The 23790-nt window shown below is 43.6% G+C and overlaps 1 protein-coding gene across 3 annotated transcripts in view; it reads right to left on the bottom strand.

Annotated features, from left to right (window-relative positions):
• Positions 1-23790, bottom strand: part of MYO1C (myosin IC) — a 457043-nt gene that overhangs the window by 214408 nt on the left and 218845 nt on the right. The window lies entirely within an intron of this gene.

The raw sequence follows: 23790 nt of genomic DNA, 5'->3' as shown, positions 1-23790 counted from the left end.
TACTGTAAAAACATTGATATGGTTTCTGAGCCATATGATGTTTAAAATGATTAAAATATATTTACATACACATATACATTTGACTAAACGTACTCAACTGGTGTTTCTAAATACGCCTACCCCGTGTACCTGACCTAAGTCTAATGCGTGGGCGGGAATAGAAAGTTACAGTTTAGTTTAAGTTTGTTTTTGCCAAGTGAATAACTAAAGAATTCTCTAGGAGGGGTTATTCAGTTCTGTACCTGGAATTTAGGATGAATGAGGAATGGTATCTCTTTCTCTGCTCTCGATATTCCAGGCTGCCTGCGAGGGCTGCCCAGAAGCGCCGGTGCTGGGTCTCTCGGCTTGAGATAGCAGCGCGTCTCTCAGCGCGTCAGGAAGGCGGGGCTGCTGCCTGCGGGGTCTGCTTCTGCTCTCGGCTTCGGCAAGTATGGCTGCTCCGTCTTGTCACCACGCGTGTCTTTGCATAGGGCAAGGTCGGCAATATTTATACCTTAAAGGTGCCGAGATTGACGTAAGGATGGACATAGGTACGTCAATAAAGATGTCATACGACTTGCTCGTTAGCACATTCTTTACTAAAGTTCTCTGTGAAATCAAAACAATGGCCGCACGGATTATCCAGGTTGTCATAGGTTTGATTTGTTATGAGAACGTCGTATGCCTTATCAGGGGCTGGAGGAATATCGCTTGTCTAATTAGATCTCAAGCGTTATGACCTAATCAGATAACACGTTCCTGTGCCGTAGTGTGACTGCGTCAGATAACGGTATCTGCATCATGGGGGATTTCTTGCCTCATGGGCTGACTGTTAGTTAACTAGCTAGTAAGTTTAACCAGAATAGGGTCAGGAATAGGGGGATCGAATCAGAACCTATAGAAATACACGACACCCACTCCACGCTAACTATGGTCATATCTACTAATCTATGCATAGTACAACATACTATAGAGTATAGTGTATACCTTACCACCCCAAAATACATAAATGCATTTCGAAATTTTCAAATATACTGAAAAATTGCAGTCATATATATTGTATGCACTTAAGCTATGAATTAAATGCAAAAGTGAACACGCATTGTTATGCATTATTGATTGTTGGTATATGAGAAATACACATGAAATGGCTCTTAATATGGCTATACAGAAAAAAAGTCGAAACCATTTCATCACATAAAATCTATTGCGAACATACCAGCGGGCAGCTAAAGTCTATAAAGTCTATAAAGTATCTAAAATAGAAATCTTAGTTCTCTAGGAATAGTCTCTTACTTTAAGCAGAAAATCAGTGTCCCGGGAAAAAATATATAGAAAAATATTTTAGGGGCTTGCTGAAAAAAGTTGCTGTCCGTGAACTGGATTGTAATTGTTCATGTGACTTTATTTTTAAAGTTGAAGGCCGAATTCAGGGAACGCCGTGTGCGAGTTTACTCAAAAGTCTCTATTTCTGTTCCGGAGAGAACATCATATCATTCAGGCTTTCGAAAAAACTGTCAACAGCTTCATGGGAAAGTTCCTCTAAGTCGGAAATAGGGGTAACCATGCATTCATGCGTATGATTGTCTCCATTGACATTCTGATTTGCATTGCTGACAGAAGGTCGTACCTGTTCGATGCTGCTTTCATCTTGAACTTCACTACTCTTCAATCGCAGTGGTGAAGATTCCAGGAATGCCGTCATCAGAATTGGCAGCCTTTGAGGGCAGCACAGTGCGTGAACCTTGGTAGGAACCAACAGTGTATCTGCATCCACCGGCGCATCCGATTGTAGCGTCAGACAGGTGTCTAACACGCATTCTTCTCCGCATAGCAGACACCTTAGTACAGGTAAAACACACCTTTGCCACATTGGTCGAAATGATAGAAACCAAGTCATGTTTAGGTCTCTAAGCCGGGATATTCCCAGGATTTTTGATATCCGGTCCCGGTATCCAATGGCTAGGATCGTATCTTCCATTGTCGCGAGAGTTTGATCTGTGACATGGGTTGCCATAACGAAAAATAAAGACTAGGAATAGGATTCCTGCAATTAGTCCTAGGATCAGGGGAAGTCCGCCAAAAATCGAATGGACGAAGTCTGGAAAAATACCCAGTATGGCTTTGAATGGTGTTAATGCCATCGAAAATACTGTCTTAAATACCTTTGAGACCCCTGTGGTATCAGAAATATTTAAGATTTCGCTCAGGATTTCCGCGAAATGTACGGGGGAATTAGTTGATAATAATGTATGTATCTCTGCAGTCGTCCTTGCGACTTGTAGATCATACGTTTCTTTAGATGACGTGAGCCTTGTAGGCGTCTGAAGAAGCACTGTTTTCATTCTGCTTAAAGTGTCTATTCGAATAGAAGTAATTTTCAAACTGGGCCATGCCCTCGCCTCCCTGTCTGGAAAGGAGCTGGGGAACAAAGAACGTCCACAGCACTTGACCTTCGCCGTCGTAGTGACGAGATAAGGAGTCCCGGGCATAAGACTACAGCATCTGCGGTCTACAATAAGAATGTAACTCCCATTATAGAGTCTTTGAAAGAATGGTTCTATTTCAGTTGCAGGTGCGCCTTGCTGGTGACATGAAAGGTTGTATGAATTCCCTTCACAGGCTCCGTGCAAACTAATACCGTTACACAGAAGCGTGCCGCTTAGTGACATAGCACAATTGATGCCACTAAGAAACACTTTCTGTCCTTTGTTACTGATACATGCATGTGAATAGGGCAGGTTCCATGTTGTTTTAAGGTACCCCTTTCCCAATTTCTCGTACATGCCAGCCTGTATATATTTTTGGCAGTATTGAAACCTGAAGGTTGAGATTGGAATATTTATGATTCCGTGGATTATCCATTCACTGACAGGTCGTTCTGACATTGTCAACGGTAATCTTTCTAGTTTTTCAATGCTCAAGATTGTATAATCAGCACCCTTCTGCGCCATACCGATTTGTCTATCAGTAAGGTTAAAGATTTGAAATAGTGACGTTGTGTTGATTAAACGCCAAGGCACATAGCCTGAACGCAGATTTTGTAACGTCCAGCCAAGCTGTACAATAGAACGCAATTGTGACTGACCATGTTGTAATAACAGTAAGTCTTGCGATAATATATCGATTGCTGAAGACACAATGCTGTCCAATGAAAAAATTCTGGAGGACAGAGTCATTAACCCATTGTCCACTACAGAAAGTGATTTTTCCAAATTAATACGGTCAATTTCCCGTATTCTTTCTGCTGTCTCAATTTGAGTAACCTTCCAGGCCTCATTGTATGCTGCATATACAGAGGCTGCTATGAAACGCTTTTGACGCTGTTTGCGTGGTCCCATTATGAAATCACGCAAGTCAGCACCATCAGTAAGTAAAGTTAGGTGTTGCTTAATTTCAGGCAGTGTGGAAGTTTGTAGCCATTGAAGGCATAATTTGCCCACACTGTAGGTTGTTATTATCCCTGGGTGATGTCTTTGGGGATATCTAGGGTCTGGCCTGTTCATTTTGAAACCCTGTGTTTTATTCAGGAATCTATCTTGACAGTTATTTGTATCTGTGGGCAGATCAACCATTGTTTCCAATCAGGATGTGTTCTGTTTTGGTTAAGTATATGGTTTATGTCTATTTCTTCATCTGTTTCAGAGTTATTGCTAAACATTGTTGGCTTTGGAATAGACAGGTTATTTAAATCTTTGATTTTGGCTAAGCCAAGACAGGTGGTTTGTTGAACGGTGTCATTTAAAAATATCATTTGTTCTGGGATCATGCAGGCTCTAAACAAAGCTTCTATACCCTGTACTTGCCATTCTTTTGTACCCCAAACACTTTTCAAATCAACATGTTTGTCCCAATAATCAAATCCAAAAGTATTCATTTTTTCAAAGAAAGAATCTGAATATATCAATTTTGTGTTGGTTATCATGGTTTTCATCCCTGTCTTGTTTGACAATTTGTAATAAAATGTTTCAGCATTAGTTATGTTAAAACCTGAAAAATATGAATATTTGCCATACACGGTTCTAGAGCTCCCTTTTGGAGGTGTAGCACAATGTTCCCATTGATTAAAATTTAAAACATTTCTAGGTTGTGCAGATTTATGCAAGAAATGGTTACCATAATGGTTATAGCAGTACATGCTGTCATAATTTGTAGAACCCTGCAAATAATCATGTTTTGTAAATTTAGCAGACATTACTAAGTCAGACATCATATTGTTTATACTTTCAAAGTCCCAATCATCAGCAAATGAGTTTGGTTTTGCAAAGTCACTCAAGGAAATCTTGATTTGGTGTGGATATTTCAGGATCTCGACCGGACCATAAATTTCATAGTCAGTGTTGTCCCAGGCTACCCCACCAGATATTGGAATTGCTGTGAAGTTGGCTGAAGAAAGTTCTGAAGAAAGTTCTCTTTTCTCGACGTGTGAAGATGTGTGTGGTTTGAGGACCAAGTTGATGTTCTGACTTGCTGTGTCCATTTTAGCATATTTTCCCTCAATGAAGCGTCCCAAGGTAAATACCATGATGAGCCAAAGTATGAGGATAAATGCACCAAAACCCACCCAAAATTCAATCCATGGAGAAACTAGATATGTTTCTTTCAGTTGTTTCAAAAGTTCCTTCGCTTTGTCTTTAAAGGATTTTGATGATGGCTGTGTCTTTTGTTCGCTGAAGCCTTCAGAGGAATCATCAAAGTTGATGAAGTAACCGGATGCAGTTCTGTCAATTGTTCCAATTGGTTCAGGATTTTTGTTTCTTGCATTTTCACTTGGTACTTCTGTATAGATTGGTGTGTCTCTGCTAAATGTCTTTATTTGGGTTTTCAGAGGTCTAAGTTCTATTGCATTGTTGCATAGTCCTTGTTGTTCTTCTGTAGGCGTTTCGAATGTGATGAGCCTCTTTGATAGGACCTCTGTACTGGTAGCAAACCTTGGTGTTCTGCTACTTATTGGGAGTCCACTTGGCCTACTGTTGGTTATCGGCCACATGTTGTGGTTTTACCAGGTCGATGGATACAACTCGGTTCTCCTTTTTTCCAGCAAGTGGCGGTAGTACAACTGATCTTGTCCCGTTGACAGACAATACAGGAACTGCTTTTCTGTAAGAAGGCCCAAATTCCTTCTTTACCGCGATCTTCTCCCTGACTAGATCCCCGACTTTTGGAATCCAGACAGGTCTTGCTGGGACAGGTGGTGATTCTTCAGTGGTCGTTGGCTGTTCTTTCAACTGTATGTTGCTCAGGTCTTTTCTTGTTTTGTTTAAGTCCTGCAAAATAGCCAAACGGTCTTTGACATCAAAGCTTTTTTCTGTTACCACTGAAGTCTGACTATCAAGGTCAGAGATCAACATCCTAGTTCCGAATAATAATTCGTACGGACTGAATCCCTTCAGAGAATTTCTTGGCAAGTTATTTAGACTACGTTGGACACTTATTAGATGTTTGACCCACCCAGCTCCCGAACCTAATATCCTTTCTATTATAGATTGCTTTCTGTCTTGGTTTTTTCTTTACACCATCCCATACCCTCAGGAAGGAAGTGAGAAGATTCCCGCTGGGCTGTGCTCATTTGGCCATTCTTTCCCCCCCCCAGGCTGGATTGCCTGAGAAAAAGAAAAAAAATGGTCGAACGTAGCATGCTCTTAGCGTATATGCCATTTAGACTCGCAAATCTTGTATAACAGTCCGGACGTCAGCCGAGTGCTGTGGATCTACATTATAAGTGGGAACTAGCCTGTATATGTTAATCGCAAGCCATTCTTTTTAGTGGTGATGTTATCTGCCTTGATACGACGAGGTATTAAACTGCTTCTCTCCCCACTGCGATCTCTGTTGCAGTTTGGGCAGTTTTTTACAAACATGGTGTAGTGCAGGCTCATGCCTGGCCACCAGTACCGTGATTGTAATTCTTCCAGAGAATCTTTTAATTTAAGGTGTCTGAGACCCTCGCCCATGTGTGCGTCTGCGATTAACAAGTTTCTCCTGTCCATGTTTGGAATCACTCTATCCCCCACTCCAGGGATTCGAGCAAAAGGAATGGAGTTTGCATCTATGATGTATGTGTAATTGAGTGGATAGTTGATCGGTAACGCCGAGCAGTCGCCTTTTGATGACGTTTTTACTGCCAGCACTGTTTCGCCGTCAATGTATTTTAATGTACGCTTTTTTCGATCTACGGGAGCCGGTTTACTGGCTGCCGCTGCGGCTGTTTCAGCCAATGAATTCCCTACAACGTGAACGCCATCACGCTGGTGACTCAGTGAGTGTGTCACGTGAGTCTTTGGTAGTTCTTTTTTCAAAAGAGCTACCTGTTCCCAGAGCAGTCTCTGCTTTATTGGTGCATCCGTGTCATCTTTGTAATCGTTCTGAATCCAGGTCTGCAAATCCTTGTTATATGCTTTGACGCAGAAATATGAATCTGACACTATAAGTGTCGGGAATTCGCGATCCGCATTATCTAGCGCCATTTTCAAAGCTAATATTTCAGTTTGTAGTTCTGAATTAGTTTCTACTGAGTGTGATTTTGTTAATAGAGGTCTTAGTTTACCTCCGTGCCACACTTCTTTTGTAATCTCACATGTGGGATTGTATGCATGTTCTCCCCAAACGGAGGGTTGAGCATGTCCGTCTGTATAGATTACACAGGCGTAATGTCGTAGAGGCAGAATGTCGATTGGCAGAGGATACGTTTTTTCATATTTTAGATTTTTTAATTCTTCTAGTTCTGGATCAAAGAAGTAATATACTTTGTCCGTTGTGATTGAATTTACCCATTGTAACCATTCTGGATCCAATGTTGTTGTTGGTAAATTACACGGTGTTGTTAATGCCTCAAAGGCTGATTCTGCTGTTCTGACTGTGATATGTCTACCGTCAGCTATGTCTTTTTCTCTAGCTATTGCGGTTTGAACTGCTTGAACAATTTTTCCTTTGTTGTTGAATCTCTGTTCAGCTTTTGTGTACAAATGTGATTTGAATGCAATTGGTACCTTATCTCCCTCATTAGAGGTTAGGTATGTGAATCCGTATCTCCCTGGGATGACTCGGATCACAAGGTTGCGTGTATTATCACGGGTTTCTAATTTTGTTTTAATTAGCATGTCTGTTTGTAAGGATCTCAAAATTTCTGTGTGTGCTTGAGTCCAACTGGATCTTTTAAAGTCTGGTTTAATTAGATCGTAAAGGGGTTTGACCCTTTCTGCGTAATTTGCAATGTAAGTTCTTCCGAAATTTAGGAAGCCTAGAATTGACTGTAGGTTTTTTAGTGTTTTAGGAGCTTGGATTACGGCACATTTCTCTAGGAAATTGTCTGCCAGGCTTTTGCCTTCACTTGATAACTCATATCCTAAGAATAGGACCGTCAGATGGGCAATTCTGGACTTTTTGAAGTTGAATTTGTAACCCTCTGCAGCGAAACCAAGTATTATGGTGTTCACTCTTTTCAAGTGAGTCTCCAAGTCATCATCTGTTAAGTAAATGTCATCGACATAAGATAATGCTTCATCATCATATAGTTGTAGTAATTCTGTTACTCTCGCTGAGAATACCCCCGGGCTGTTCTTGTACCCCTGGGCTAACCGACAGAATTGTTTTTGAGTGCCATTTACTGAAAATGCAGTTAAATATCTGCTCTCTGGTGCTATGTTTTGACAAAAGAATCCGTTGGAGATGTCCAAGGTTGTTTTGTATTTTTTGCGCACTATGTTATTCATTAGTGCAGCACTGTGTGAGTTTTGCACTGCAAAAGTTTTGCAACATGTGTTAAGGTGTCGGTAATCCAAAACTAGACGGTACGAATTGTCTGGTTTGGAGACCGGAAACAAAGGATTGTTCATTTGTGAGGTGCAAGTTTCAATCACCCCCTGGTATTCTAGCTGATCTAGTATTTCATTTACTTGTTTTTTAGCTTCTTGCTTAATTGGGTACTGCCTTTGTGCAGTAGGTTGTGATTTTAACTGGACTTTGTGAGGAGGAGAATCCTCATCCCATCCTACGTGATTTTTATATAAAGCAGGTGCTAAGGCCACTGCCCACTTTCTAGCAAGTGTGTATTTTTTATGAATCGGTATTTGATTCGAGAAGGCAGGCATAATTACTTCTTCGCCATGAGGGCACTCCCTGACAAACTCCGGTGGCCAGTCTTTTTCAGCTAGAAGGATGTCATAGCCCTTGGATAGGTTATCCCAAAATAGTCCCCTTATTTTCCTAGTCTTATCTCCCTCTATACGTAATGTTATCTCGTATATTTTGTGGGGCTTGCTAACTCTGGTATCTGCAGTTTCCACTTGAAGGTATTCATTCGTGTCCACTGTCTCCAGATGATTCATAAGGATTTTGCGAGCTATGCTCACCTCTGCTGCGCTGTCTAGCATTGTCTGAGCCCATTCTCCGTTTTTCAGTTGTGTCCTCAGTATTCTCGGCATTGTTAACTACCTTGATACTGGCTACCTTCTTTTTTGGAAATTGTGATTTCTTTTTCAGTTGAGCAGGTTCCTTGTCTTTGGACTTGGCGTGCTCTTCTGATCGTCCTCTTCTTTCCGATTTCTGCGAGGAATTCTGAAAAGATTGAGACGGACGTGTATCAATGTCTTGATATCTATCAGGTTTTTTAATATTATCCCTATTTCTAAGGTTATATCTATTCCCAGAGGGTTCACTCTGAGGTGACCTTTGTCTCGGGTTTGGAGATTTCTCTCTTCGCCTAGGAGACCTTCCTCTGGACTGGAATTTCTTTTCTTTAGGATTGGATTGTTTATTTCCATCCCAGTTCTTTTTTGGTGAATTATTATTAAAAAATATTTTTTCTGGACTTGTAGTCAGTTGCGGTTTTACTGGTATTCCACCTACACTATCTCTGCCTAGTTCTTCATAGGATTTTTCTATGATTCTGGCAATTTCAGCTGGTTGGTCTGCTATATCTGTCTCTTTTAACCTCTGGCGGATCGCCACGTTTGCTGCTTCACCCTTTATGTTGGCTAGTAATATAGCCGAGACCTGCTTGAAGTCTTTCAGTAATTTCATACCAAGAGTTAAAGCAGGTTCTGGACCGTATTCATCTTGAATTTGTTTTAGCACATCTGGTATTACCGAAATGGATGGAACACCGTGCGTTTTTGTGTAGATTGAAGCAAAGACCGTACCCCAAGTGTCACAGTCCTCAATGTGTGGTGCGATTCCCATTGGGAGACATATAGTCAGAATCCTGTGCTTTTCTAATGGGGTGGTGTCAGGAAACACCGCCTCTATTTGGGTGATTTTCTGTGCCAACCAGAATGGTATTTGTTCCCGTTTAGCTGGAACTTTACCTAGGCAGGATTGGATGTTCTGTGGTGTGATTTTATTTGTGTTCCCCTGGTGAGGGGTCAGCTGTGGAATTTTAATCGCTAGCTGAATTGTTGAAGTCCGCATTACATACTGAACTAATTGTCTGTGAATTTTTAGTAGTTGTTTTAGCTGTATTAATAGCTCTGGTGCAGTCATCTCGTCGATGTCTGGATGTGGTGTGTATCCGGCTAAGACCGGCCACGTTGCTCCTGGTCTTCCTAAAGGACCGAGCCTTGTAATGTGATTATTATGTTTTAGGGCGCCATCAAATAAGAGCAAATGCTCTTGGAATTTGAGTGGTACTTCCACCTCCTCGAAAGGAGTGTACGTTTCAGGAGGTTCCTCTACTTTGTAATAGTGGAAGTACTTTGTTACAGCATTTGCTGCTGGAAAATGTATCCATGTATAGTATACCTCTGTCTGCCGATATTCGTGTGCCTCAATTACGAATATGACTGTGCCACCTCTAGGTGTCAGTCCATTTTCTATAAGTTTTAAGGTTATAGATCTCCTTTTGGCGACCTGGATGAGTATTATATCCGGGTCTGCTGTTTGCATGGTAGCATCAGCATCTGCTATTTCAGTAGCTAATCTAATTGCCTCTCTTTCTCCATCACTGTCTCCCATTTTACTGACAGGATGGTATTATTTTTATTTGCAGATCAGGTTTCTTTATGGAAACAGAGATTAGGTGCACAATATTTTGGAACTGTTTTATCCTTCAACGTTGACTAGACCAAGAACCATACATAGGAGTTCCCTCCTGCGAGGTTTTGGAGGATATAATAACCTTTCACCCACTCCAGACGTCTTTGGAGTATTTGGGAAAAGGGGTCTGAGTGAGAAAGCACGACTGAGTTACTCTAAATGTCTTACGTTAGTTTTATCGCCCTTTCCAAACGCGTTGGGCGCCATGTAGTGTAGCTCCTATTTTCCCAATAGGCTCTGCGCATTGGAATAGTACCTACAGCAGTAAAGGCCTAGGCCAGACGTTAACTAGGTCTACTACTGTCGATACTAGACTTAATTTTTGGGTTTGCCAGCTAAGCTCAGAGTTCGCTAGAAACTTTCTCGAATGTTCAAGGAAGGATGAACTCCCCTGATTAGACAAGAAGGGATTTAGTTTCTGACAACCATAGAACATGACAACTTTGCTCTCCCCTAATCAAGAGTCAATCTCGAGAGTCGTGTGAGCACAAGGCAATTATTTTACTCAGTCAGTACGTGCATTCTTAGTCTCATCAGAATGTAGAGAAAAGGAAGAGACGGGCGTGTTCAATAAAAGATGTTATTTATTGATCAGTCTCTTTTCTCGTACAAGAGAAATGGATCGATATTATTGCAATACTTATAGTTAAGTAAAGTGCATACATTAGAAGCAATAGTATAAAATAATACTGTAAAAACATTGATATGGTTTCTGAGCCATATGATGTTTAAAATGATTAAAATATATTTACATACACATATACATTTGACTAAACGTACTCAACTGGTGTTTCTAAATACGCCTACCCCGTGTACCTGACCTAAGTCTAATGCGTGGGCGGGAATAGAAAGTTACAGTTTAGTTTAAGTTTGTTTTTGCCAAGTGAATAACTAAAGAATTCTCTAGGAGGGGTTATTCAGTTCTGTACCTGGAATTTAGGATGAATGAGGAATGGTATCTCTTTCTCTGCTCTCGATATTCCAGGCTGCCTGCGAGGGCTGCCCAGAAGCGCCGGTGCTGGGTCTCTCGGCTTGAGATAGCAGCGCGTCTCTCAGCGCGTCAGGAAGGCGGGGCTGCTGCCTGCGGGGTCTGCTTCTGCTCTCGGCTTCGGCAAGTATGGCTGCTCCGTCTTGTCACCACGCGTGTCTTTGCATAGGGCAAGGTCGGCAATATTTATACCTTAAAGGTGCCGAGATTGACGTAAGGATGGACATAGGTACGTCAATAAAGATGTCATACGACTTGCTCGTTAGCACATTCTTTACTAAAGTTCTCTGTGAAATCAAAACAATGGCCGCACGGATTATCCAGGTTGTCATAGGTTTGATTTGTTATGAGAACGTCGTATGCCTTATCAGGGGCTGGAGGAATATCGCTTGTCTAATTAGATCTCAAGCGTTATGACCTAATCAGATAACACGTTCCTGTGCCGTAGTGTGACTGCGTCAGATAACGGTATCTGCATCATGGGGGATTTCTTGCCTCATGGGCTGACTGTTAGTTAACTAGCTAGTAAGTTTAACCAGAATAGGGTCAGGAATAGGGGGATCGAATCAGAACCTATAGAAATACACGACAGTAGGGGGGAGGAATAGTGGGGAATACCCATTAGGGGTCCAAACTAGGGGCACCAGACCTGCCAACCACCTCCCTACTCACACCCGCCCACAACCAGGTCGCCCTAGTAGGGACCGCGGGACGGAGGTGGTCTAGTGAGCACACAGTGTACATTTAAACCAGCGATATATGTAATAAAGCAAAGACCTCACCGGAGTACACAAGAGTCAATTTGCACAGGTCAGTTGCACAGTGAATCAGAAGTACAAAGAGCCATCAAGCGATGAAACATGTCAGTCTTGTTGTGATAGTGGAGAGTGCGATCTAGAGCGGCGGCGCGTGGATTCCTCCCTGTGCTGGTCCTTTTTGCATTGTTTAAGGTAGTCTTCAACCTGTTGCGGATTCTGAAAGAAGTGATGCTTGCCCTGGTGGGAGAGTTTTAGTTTGGCCGGGCACAGCATGGCATAGGGGATCTCCTGGGCCTGCAATTTCTTTTTGATCCCTGCAAATTTGCGCCTGGCTTCTTGGACAGCAGGGGTGAAGTCAGGGAAAAAAGAAAGCGTTGTGTTTTCATAGTGCACCATCTTCAGTTCCCTCGCCCGACGCAACACCGCATCTCGGTCTCTGTAATTAAGGAAGCGCGTTATAATGGGCCTAGGCGGGAAGCCGGGGGGAGGGGGAGCAGCCAGGGAGCGATGGGCTCGCTCAACAATGAGGAGTGGGGAGAAGGATTCCTTACCAAACAGTTCCATGACGAGGTTTTCAACAAATAGTTCCATCTTCCCCGTGTTTGTGGTCTCCGCAAGGCCCAAAATGCGGACATTGTTTCGGCGCGATCTCGCTTCTAAGTCCTCGTTCTTGTCCGCTATGATTTTGAGCAGTCTATCCATTTGGGTGATTTGGCGATGTGAAGAAGTGGCGTTGTCTTCCAGTCTGGAGATTCTCTCCTCAGCCTCTTTTATTTGAGTGTCATGCTCAAGTTTCGCCACCACGCTGTCCATACGTGCGTTGATGGTATCGATTTTAGAGTCAATAGACGAGAGGCTTTGCTTCATACCCAGTAAAAGCGTTTTCCAGTCCTCCTCTGGGGGGCCGAGGTTGAGGGGCTCCCACCTCCCTCCGGCGCCGTCTTGGTGGTTCTCTTAGATTCAAACGGGATTTTTGATTGTCGTGCATCGCTGCGGCCCATGGCTTGTAGCGGTGTCTGGGACACTGCCGCGGGTATGGACGCCAGAGCTCGGGAGGGAGTAAGCTGAAAAAGGGGGGGGGGGAGAAAGAGGACTGGACCAGGAGCTGAAGCCCGGTCGTTATAGGTGCCGATACCAGCTCGAGGGTGTAGAATGAAGAGGGTGAAGATTCTTCACAGGAGCCGAAGTGGGATCGCAGTGGAGGCTGTGCCACTAGGCCAAGCGGCAGCAGCGCGAGTGGTGATAGGAGGGCGCTTCAAGAGCTGCAAGAAGGAAGGAGAATGCGGCCAGAGTAAGTCGTGAAGCGGCGCTGATGTTGCCTAGAAGGATCATGGAGGGAAAGGTGCTCAAGTCCTCCAGGGATGCCGTCCCAGCTCCGAGACGGACTCACCCAAGATGGCCGCAAGCGCGGCAGCCCGGCAGATGAAATGGCGGGGAGGAAATGGTGAAGCGCAGCCGAAAACTGGTAAAGAACAGCGCGAGTGAAGATGTAGGCTCTGTTCGCAATTGTACCAATGAAAGAAAGACACTGAAACAACGTAAAGGGCATTTTGTGGCGAAGACTCAAGATACTGAGGTTTAAGGCTATTAGAGATTGCTCCCACAAAATTATTTATCAAGAACATTTTCTTGTGCTTGAAGTAGAGCTTATAAGCACAGAACTGCACCCGTCTGCTGAATGACGCCTCAGATGATAGGTGTCGACCAGTCCTGGCCATAAAATCCAAACAGAGAAAAGGGATCTCTAATTCAGAAATAGTCCACTTTCTCTTTCGGGACCCAGTTACCCCTTCCATCACTCAATGACAGTATATTTGCCTTTGGCCCTGTTAATAAGCCATAGAGATGCTATGGTTTAGGAAGGAAGGGGTGTGGGGAGGGGGTTGGGGGCTCATTGGTTGCAAGGGCTGTGAGAGCTAGACCTGGGGTCACATGTTAGGGACATCAAATGAAGGTCAGGAACAAGAGGCTTCAGGGGATGGGGAAAAGGGTCTTTTGGAGATGGGACAAAGTGACCGAGAAGCTGAAAGAGGGAGCATCAGCATAGGGGTAAGTAGCTTTTTTTACTATGTGACAACAATACTCACACACCTCTCAAAGACTGTAGCTGACCAGCAGATGTGTGCTGGTTCTCTGTTTAGCACAGCCATGACTCAATACTAGGAACAGTACCAGAGTTAGGTTCATCGAGAACTACTTGGGACCCCTCAGTGTTAAGTTGCAACAACAAGCCGGGCTCACCCCCAGTTGTGGGCGATGCAGTGCCTTGGAAAATGCCCCAATTAAGATCTCAAAGGTATCTCTGGTCAAGCTTCTGGACTTGTTCGAATGGGCACCTTGGGGATATCCCACTACGTGTGGATCCAGGACACCTCGTGTGGATTCCTGACTGAGATGGCATGTCTGGAAAAACAATTCACTCAGAACGGTTTACTCTGAGGAGAGGGTTTGTAGGTTTTTAGGTCTCACCTATAGAATGCAGCGCAGCTGCTTCGCTTGACGAGCTCTATTGCTGTGGCTTTTGTTTGAGAAGGGAGCCAGGAGGCAGCATGCGCGGACAGGAGATATGCACGCGTGCGGACAGGAGATGTGCACGCGTGCGGACAGGAGATGTGCACTCTGTACGCGTGCACATCTCCTGTTCCCGGAGGCTGGCAGCGCATGCATCACACGCTTTCAGTTTCCCTCCTGCGTCGACTTCGGCCGTCCTTCCTCTTAACAGTGACATGCCTCCCCGTACTTGGCTGCAGGGTGTTGAAGATATATGAATCTGCAGGGGGCGGGAACCTTAGGCACACAGTTCGTGTTTTTAAAAGAGAGAAATGAAGGCTGTTTCACGTAATAAAACACTACCAACCTTTGACGTCTGAAACTACCTGAACTTTCGTCAGATATAACAAGCATTCTTAGTGCCTGTGAACACAGGCTGACTGAAGTAGTGAAGACGGGTGGGATTTCTCTGCTCCTAAATGAAAGGCTGCCAAGCACACCAGCACAATAAAAACACCAACAAAAATCGGTTCAGCAATCTCTAAGCGTATAGCTAACTGCTGCCCGGCCCCTTCTGTAAATCATTACACCCACCTCATGGAGTGTGTCGAATCGATCGGAGAAGGTGCGCGCACACATGTGTGCACCAAAACCTGCCCCTTCCAGGCAAAGACAGAAGGGTTGATTTGAGGCAACTCTGAGGCACCCAGATTAATCGATTTCCGTGCAACAGGAGAAGCCTGGTACAGTCACCCTGCACTATTCTGCCAAAAGTGGGCCCCACATGCTGCGGGCGGAAACCAGGGCAGAGAACTCTCAGAGTGGAAAAGCACCTCGTGCCAATGGGCGAGATAGGTCAGGCCTAGGAACCGCAAGACCAGGATCTAGGCTTCCACGTGCACACAGTGTGATTCTGGACAAAAGCTTTTGGGTTCCCTTTGTCTCAGACCTGCAAAGATTGTGAGCGCCTACATGTGATCTGGATCGCGAAGAGCGCTATGCAAGAGAGGCACGAGAGAGAATGAGAAACGCAGAGAAGGAAACAGTTATTTGTAACTTTTTTTGTAACCCTGAGTCTGATGAGAGAATGTTTAGACATGGACTCAGTGAGGCCCGAAAGTCGAGCTACACCATCCCGATGAAGCCCAAACAGGCAGAAGTGCATCTGAGGCTCCATGTGGCTTGCATGGAACAGTTGTGACAACAGCCTCACATTAGTTGCATATGGTTGGCCCACTAAGGCGTAAAAGAGAAGAAAAAAGTGCAAGATGTTATACCCAGCAGCACACAGATTTAGTCATTCTATCACACCCTTTGGCTTTCATTCGATTAGGATTGTGTACGACTGTCAAGGGAGCGCTGAGACTGCCAGCTTCTCTTTTGCTGATGGTGGTGCATTTGTGACGTCTTTTTTAGTCTAGAAGCCGTTGTGTGAGCTGTTCACCGTCCGTGTTGTTCCCTAGAGCACCATAAATGAAATATTGCAAATGTTTTGCTGAATATAAGTCAATCTGTTGAGATTACGCGCCACTTTTGAGCTCCTGCCTGCTTGCAGTGTTGTTTGTCTTTTTTTACCAACAGCATCAGTGAGATTGTTTGTCATTGGTGTCAAATAAAGCTTCATTAATTACAGAGCCTGGCTGTCAATAACGTTGCTGACCCTCAAACAGGGCACAATATGTCCATGTTTGAGGAATGTTTTTGAGAAATTGCTACCTTTGCTTGATAGTATCATGTGTAACATGACATTTTATTTAAAGTATGACAACATACAGAGATGCTGCTCGGGACCTCTGATACTTTAAAGTGTATATTCCTTATTGAGGCTGTGGATATACAACCATTGCCTTGAACTTTATTCTCGAGTGAAAACCAAAAGTGAAGTGTCATAAGGGGCTGTGCTGTGTGTAATTGATCACAGAGACTGGGAAATGGCATTTTCTCTTTCAAGATGTCCACAAGAGATATATTCCCCTAATCAAATGATTCATTATTCTGCATCCAGGCTCATTTTGGGGTGGAAGGCTTTGGGCACATTTAATCAATAATATAAGAACCCCCACGACTGCCTATCCTGCCTAGGAAAGCGTCAGCACAATCACCTGGCCAGCCACCCAGGAACCTCCCTAACTAAGGTCAAATCTGGGGCCAGAAATGCTATTGGAGGCTGCTTGACTCTGAACAAGTGGATGCTGTTACAAAAGGTGCTACGGTTTAACACTTGGGATGAGTTATAATAATTTTTAGGTCGAGCCTAAGCATCGCATACGCTGCTCTGCGAGGCATGCTGTATAAAGGTAGGCACTTGAAGCTCCGCCCATTTCCCCGCCCACCTTTTATTTGGCTCCATTTATTGTCCTTTCTAAATCGTTGCATTTGATTCATGAATATGCTTAGTAGTCCCTCCTTGGAACCACCTTGTCTGCATTTGTAACCTCCCCTGAGGACTGGACTTTTTACTTGTGTTGTTACACGGTCTGTGAGCACTATTTTCCCCTATTCCACCCACGACGCGCTTTCCTACAACGCAGCACACCGCCCGCTTTACCCACGCCGCCCTCTTCTTTATTTATTTACTTGGGCAGGGTGGTAGGCTGTAACTATAGTGGCTGCACTTCTTTATTTATTGTGTTTGTAAGCACGGTCTGCTATAACTTTATCAGCCGCACTACGAAACCTTTCTTTTTTTCCCAGTGAAAGTGCCTCATACCATGCTTTCACTTTAATAGTGGCCATGCCCCTTCCTTCAGACACGGCTTGCTGTAACCTGAATACGGCGAGCAGCGTCTATCGCAAGGGGCGTAGCCACCATTGAAGTGGCCTTGTATTTGCGAGAGTTTGAATTATTGGCATTAAAAATACCAATGTCTTTTTATATATGTGCTGGTTTGCAAAGCATATAAATAAAAGGCACTGTCATTTACAATGGCAATTGCTTAAACTCTCGCAAATGCGAGACCTGTTGCATTGCAAATGCTTGTTTCTTTATGCTGCTTCTGCAGAATAACGTCATGCATGCCCTATAGTTTGTAGATACCGAGAAAAAGACATTTCCTCATGAAGCCTATAACTGAAAGTGCACAAACCAATTTAATCTGAAATAATAAATGCCAAAAGGGTTCTTTGTCTGGCTGTATCTGTGTGGTTGGTTTACATAAGCTGAGAAACAGGGTGCACCAGTTGAAATAAACACGCTTTTTAGTGAGAGTGTGTACGTTTTAAAAAAAAAAAATTAAGAGAATAAAAATGGTTTGCTTCTAATTACCACGGTATCCCTGGATCCCTCTTTACGGATTGTTAGTAACCCAAAAGCATTGATGTCACTTCAATTATGTACTGGGTGGTGTTTGCTGGGCTATAACAACTTGTGTTTCACATTCAAGCATTGAGCTAAGTTCACTTGTGTCACCGGTGGTTTGGAAAGCAAACCTTGTAGAACTGAGCCAAAAACTCAGTTTATGCAACAGCTCAATGGGGATCTCACAAAGCTTTTCTGAGATACATTTGTTTGTCTTCTTACAATGGTTGATTGATTTATTGAGTTCCGCAGATAACAGAGCAGCAGCTTAGGGTCACATGATTGATATAGTTTCATTTTCAGGCTCATTCACAGGCTCACTTTTCAAATGAAATTATTCCAAACCCTGTCTTCACATTATTCAAGTATTGTTCAATATGTTACTGTATGCAAGAGAGTGATCTCTTGAAAGCACAGTTTATCTGCACCCTCTTCTACTACAGTGTTCAAAGTAGCTTCGGAATGGCAGAATCCATGCACAATTCTCAGGAAAACCAATGACTCAGCACATTGTTTCCATTTAGATTCAATATATGCACATTTATCTTTTATGGTAGCCTTAAAATATTGCATGGCTGCAGCCCTCCTTGAACTAATTTGCCCATCTCTACTCTGTCATACGAGCGTTGCCTTTCCTTTGGAACGTACTAGACACAAAATCTCCTTTCTTTAAAAGAACAATAATACATGGGGTACTGATCCGAAAGCCCTCACACTAACCAAAGTCATACACAAATGTCTCATAATGGCCACCCAGTCCACACTTCAAGTAAATCTATGAAAGAGGATCAATTTGAGGTAGGGTTAAGGCAAATGTTCAGTATTCAGTTTCGCAGTCCTCTGGCGAATGCTGACATCCTCACATTACAGCCAATCACATCCGGAAAAAGGTATCTCACAGAACTTAAAACATGCATTGGTCGGAGCAACACTTACTACCCGTTTCACTCTGCTGGCACTGCTTTGCTTATCTCTGTTACCATACTCTTACCTTGTAAACACCCAAGTGCATGGAGATGCTTGACTTCAAGAAAGGGTTGGTGGCTTAGTTGTTCAACCCCCTCGTTCACATTCACTTTTAATATTTTATTGCTTTTCCTTTTCTCCCCATTATTTTAGTTGTATTAATTTAATTAATTTACATGTTGCTAATATTACCTACAGGCAGGGGAGCCTTCCTGTTTGGTATGGGGCTGCTTGGCTCCGGTTTGAGAGTTTTTTGTCCCTCCTTTGTTTTTTTAGCTCTGTTTGCCGGCACCTTAGATACGGCCCCTTGGTAGGCAGGCTAGCTAGGACATAACCGGTGCACGGACGTGTCTCGTGTGCACCAAAGGCAAGTCCGTCTGCGCCCAAACGGCACCAGGGACTAGCACCCCTGCTATGCCAGGACCCTCTCACAGGCAATATTTTTCTGATGAACTCAGTAGTCTGGTTGTGTACTCAGCCACGTAGTGTCACCATGTCCTGGATATCTCCTTAGGATGCTCCAGCTGTCCGAATTGTGGGTTTATGCTAACTAAGCAGTTTAGGGCCCGGTCTCCGAACAAGTTGGAAATATCTAGTGAGCCTCAGGCTGACTGTTTTGTTTTAAACTGCCGGTCCGTGGCGAAACATAGGTACCAAGATTTTCGATTTCCTTAGGGACTAAAGCCCATACGTGCTATTCCTAACAGAAATATGGGAATATATGACTTTTTTTCGCATGCCTTTACAACGCATGCCATAACAACACGGTCGTTACAATGGGCACGTTGTTATTTCGCATACTGTTACAACACAAGTCGGAACAACGACTTGCTTTTAGGTGAAGCTGGATGTTGGAATAGTATAATTTACTATTCCAACTTCAGTCTGTGGGGACACTAGGGAAGGTGTTGGATTTTAAACCCAACACCTTTTGCCCCCTAACGCAAGTCGTTGTTCCAGCTTGCGTTGTAACGGTGTGCGTAATAACGCAGTCATTGTAACGACTGCGTTGTTATGGCATGCATTGTTTAGCATGCAAAGTGTAAGCAGTTTACCATAATATGGCTACCGGATAGTTCCAGCCCGACATCCTTAGCACTATCCGTGATGTCTATGCACTTGTCAGAAACAATCGCTTCCCCCAAAGGGGAGGGGAGATTGCGATAATTTTTAAACATTATATCAGTTTCACTTTCACTGATACTGAATTGATAGATTGTGAGGCCACCTTTTTCAATTTAGCCTTCTCCAGTACTCATTCGATGGCAGGCTTTCTTATTTATCGGCCCCATGGCCCTGTCTCTAATTTGCTACTTCGCTAGCTGACTGTTTGCCCTCTTATGCTTTACATAATAACAACTTGGTGGTTATAGGGGACCTTAATATCCATTTCGAGGACACCAGTTGTCGCCTGGCCTCCTCTCTCATAAAAGATCTTGATATCCTTCAACTGTCCCAACGGGTCATCAGCCCGACGCATATCTCAGGTAGACCCTGTGTTTGCCAACTCACATGTTTTGACTGTTTGAACTCCCATTCTGTGGTCAGAGCATTATTTGGTCCCCTTTTAGCTAGGGCTCTCTAGACCACCCATGAAACGTGGGAACTACAAGATCAGGAACGTTACCCCCAGAGTCTTTCAAGGCGGCACTACAGTCCAATAAATTTCAATTTGGTAAGGACAGTGAATCAGCAAACCAGCTTTTGGACAATTGGATTACTGGGGCCTTCAAGAGGATTGCCCCAATAAAGGATCATGTAGCACGAAGAGCCAACCCTCCGCAGACGGGTTCAATGCTGATCACCTACCTTTAAAAAAATCCTGTAAACTGCTGGAGCGTATGTGGTGCAAAGTCAAGAGTGTCAGCAGTAAACAGGATTATCATGTCGCATTGAAGGAAACCGTACCTCCAGGAGGATTTTCTACATCAATAAAATTGATTCTGCTCATAACTCTTCCAGGGAATTGTTCTCTATCATCAAATCCCTGACTTCTTTAGTCAGGGCCCCATTAAAGGATCATGTAGCACGAAGAAAGCAGAATGGTTCAATGTTGAGCTCCTATCTTTAAAAAAATCCTGTAAACGACTGGGGCGCATATGGAACAAAGTTAAGAGTGTCAGCAGTAAACAGGATTATCATGTTGCATTGAGAATTTATCATAAAAGAATCATTACCTCCAGGAGGATTTTCTAAACCGATAAAATTGATTTTGCCCACAATCCTTCCAGGGAACTGATTTTTTTTAGATCGGGTCTCCGCACAGGTTACTCCCTCTCTTGAAAGTTGTAATTCCATTGCCCAACTTTTTCGTGAGAAGGTGTCTGGCATTTATCAGTCATTTCCTGAAACTGTGAGGGATTTAGGATGTCAGGAGGCTTTGGGGGTAAGATCCAGCCTCTGTGGATGGCCTTTCCAGCTTCATCTGTGCCTCTCTGGAAGAATTGCGGGCTTTGGTCACCAGGGTTAAATCAGGATTCCCCCAAGGAACCTGCTCTCCCTAAGATTCTGAAATTAGCTACGAAGTCCATTCTGTCTGGACTGAGCAACCTTCTTAACATTTCATTTGCTTCCGGTATGATGCTTAAAAGCTGGAAACATGCCATTGTTAAGCCCCTTTCTTAAAAACTATCTTTAGACCCAGACTTACCGGAAAACCTCAGACCCGACACACTTCTCCCTTTTTTTGCCAAAGTAGCTGAGAAACAGATCAATGCTAAACTGACTCATTTTATAAAATCCAATAACTTGCTTCATGAGTCCAAATCTGGTATCCCGGCTCAAAACAACACAGAATCTGCACTGCTATTGGCTTCAAAATCTCTCAGATCCATGGCAGACAAAGGGCACACTGATGCCTTGATCATGTTGGATCTAAGTGTGGCATTCATTACTGATTTTTCACGGTCTGCTGCTGCAACGGTTTCGCAGTTGAATGGTGTTCCCTGGCTCTTAAGTGGCTGGCCTCTTTTCTTCAAGGTTGCACCTTTCAGGTAGTCAAGACTCTGCGTGCCTCGGTAGTGCTTCCCTCGACCAGGCGATGCCCCAGGGATCTACGCTGAGCCCTAAGTTATTTAACATCTATATGCGCCCTCTGGCAGATGTCCTCAGCAAACACAATGTCACCATGGTATCCTATGCAGATGACACCGGATTGATTATCACTCTTGCCCAGGATGACGGAGAGTCTGCAATGAGCTTCGAATCTTGCATGGTAGAACTGGCCTAGTGGATGAAATCTAGCTACGTAAAACTGAACACCAACAAAACTAAGGTTCTTATAGTTGGGGGAAAAACACTCAGTGTGGTCCTCAGCATGGTAGCTTAAGACGCTATGCTCTTTCCCCAAACCCAAAGTAAAAAATCTTGGAATATGGTTTGATGTACAGCTTTTTATTGCCAACCAAATGTCCTGCCGGGCCAGAAAATGTTTTGCCATACTCATAATGATTGCCAAGATCTCTAATCTGCTTCCCTTGACTGAGAGGAAGGCGGTAGTACAGGCTCTTGTAATCTCAAGACTAGATTATTGCAACAGCTTGTACATCAGAGTGACCAAGTATAGACTCCAGAAGCTACAAAGGGTGCAAAACGCAGCTGCCCGACTTCTCTTAAAGCTCCTGAGACGAGCACACGTGTCTCCAGCCTGGGCAGAACTTAATTGGCTTCCTTTGGTAAAGCTTATCAGCTTTAAGGCTATGTGCTTATGTTACAAACTTTTCAACAATAGAGGGCCTCGCTACTTGCTTGACTTGGTAAAAACCCTATTCACCTGCCCACTAGCTCAGATCTTCGGCTACTGCACAGGCGGTGACTCCAACGGTTAGGAAAGCCCGGGGGGTGGCTGCTCTTTTGGCGTTTGTGCATCCAGGTTATGTAATACTCTGTCCTTGCATCCAAGACCAGAACCTGTTGACGCTATTTTTAGGAGAAATCTTAAAACCTGGCTGTTTAGATAAAACTATTACTCCTAGTGCTCTTACACCAGCTTTTACCAGATTTTTTGCCTGATTTTCCCCGCTCTCAAAATACTTTTTACCTTCTGCGCTGCCTCTCGTTCTGTATTATTCCAGTTAGGGTAGCAATTCTAGCGCTGGGACACTCCAGCTGGAGTAATCTGAGCGCTCTAGAAAACTTTTTAACATAACATACAGCAGAGATTTGTACACAGCCTACTGAAAGACACAGCTGGAATAGAAGGCTACCGAAAAATTACACACCACTTTGAGTTTGATTAATACCTGACCAAGTTTGAAAACGCAAACCACAGTCAAATATGGATTGAGTGGCCATTAGTCTGGAAATAGAGACCTGCTGATAAAGATCAAGACAGAAACACAGAAGGCAAAATTTGTCAACAGTGAAACCTGAGAAAAGCAGAATCTGCAAGATACTATACTTTTCTCTAAACTAAACCAAAAACAAAGGCATTTCTTTATTTTTAGTAAATCAAGGACTTCCGAAGATAAACAAAAGAGAAAACATACAATTTTTAACTTGATTCCATAACGCTCTTCACTCGATTTGACTTCTAGGGTAAATAGAAGAGGACTTTTCTTTTACTGTGATGTAATTGTGCATGTGGCTACTTTATTCATCAAAGTAAATCATTTCTAGTCAGGGCGCTCTGGAATCTGACATTCTCTTGATACAACAAATGATGATTCCTTGCAAGCTCTATGGGCTAAATGGAAGAGGGATGTAGGACCCTTGGAAGATGTGGACTGGAGGCATGTCCTCCTTGATTCGAGGGAGAGAACAATAAAGGCAAAACTGGAGCCAATTCAAAATAATTATTTACATATTTCATCCCGAACACCTTTGGGTGAGAGACTTGCTTAATGCCCAATGTGCACAAGATGTCACGAATAAACTGGTACATATGACATGGGCATGTCTCCTCATTCTTTTATTTCTGGAAAAAGGCCTTAAGCACATTAATAAAAGTATTGCAGAGGCCTGCAGATCTCTTTGCAAAGATGTGCTTGCTCTGGATTGTAGAAGACATGAATGTGCAAGGAGTGGGGAGGTGAGTAGGGAGGGGAGTAGGGAGGGGGGGGTCAGAACACTATTGGGAATGGGAACCTTACTGGCAAAAAGAAACTTTGGAAAATATTGAAGGTTGGAAAATCCTCCGTCCTATAAGGCTCGGCAGGTGGCACGGACTGATGTGTGAAGTTGAAGGAGCAAACCTATCTGGCTAGAGGCTGTCTTAAACATACAACACCTGGGGCAGTGTGGGAATTTTTTTAGCTACAGGAACAGTGAGTTGTGCTGTC

This window comes from Lissotriton helveticus, chromosome 3_1, assembly GCF_964261635.1.
Source record: "Lissotriton helveticus chromosome 3_1, aLisHel1.1, whole genome shotgun sequence".
Taxonomy (NCBI): domain Eukaryota; kingdom Metazoa; phylum Chordata; class Amphibia; order Caudata; family Salamandridae; genus Lissotriton; species Lissotriton helveticus.
The sequence above is the reverse complement of the archived record's forward strand: the minus strand, read 5'-3'. Positions and strand labels throughout refer to the sequence as shown.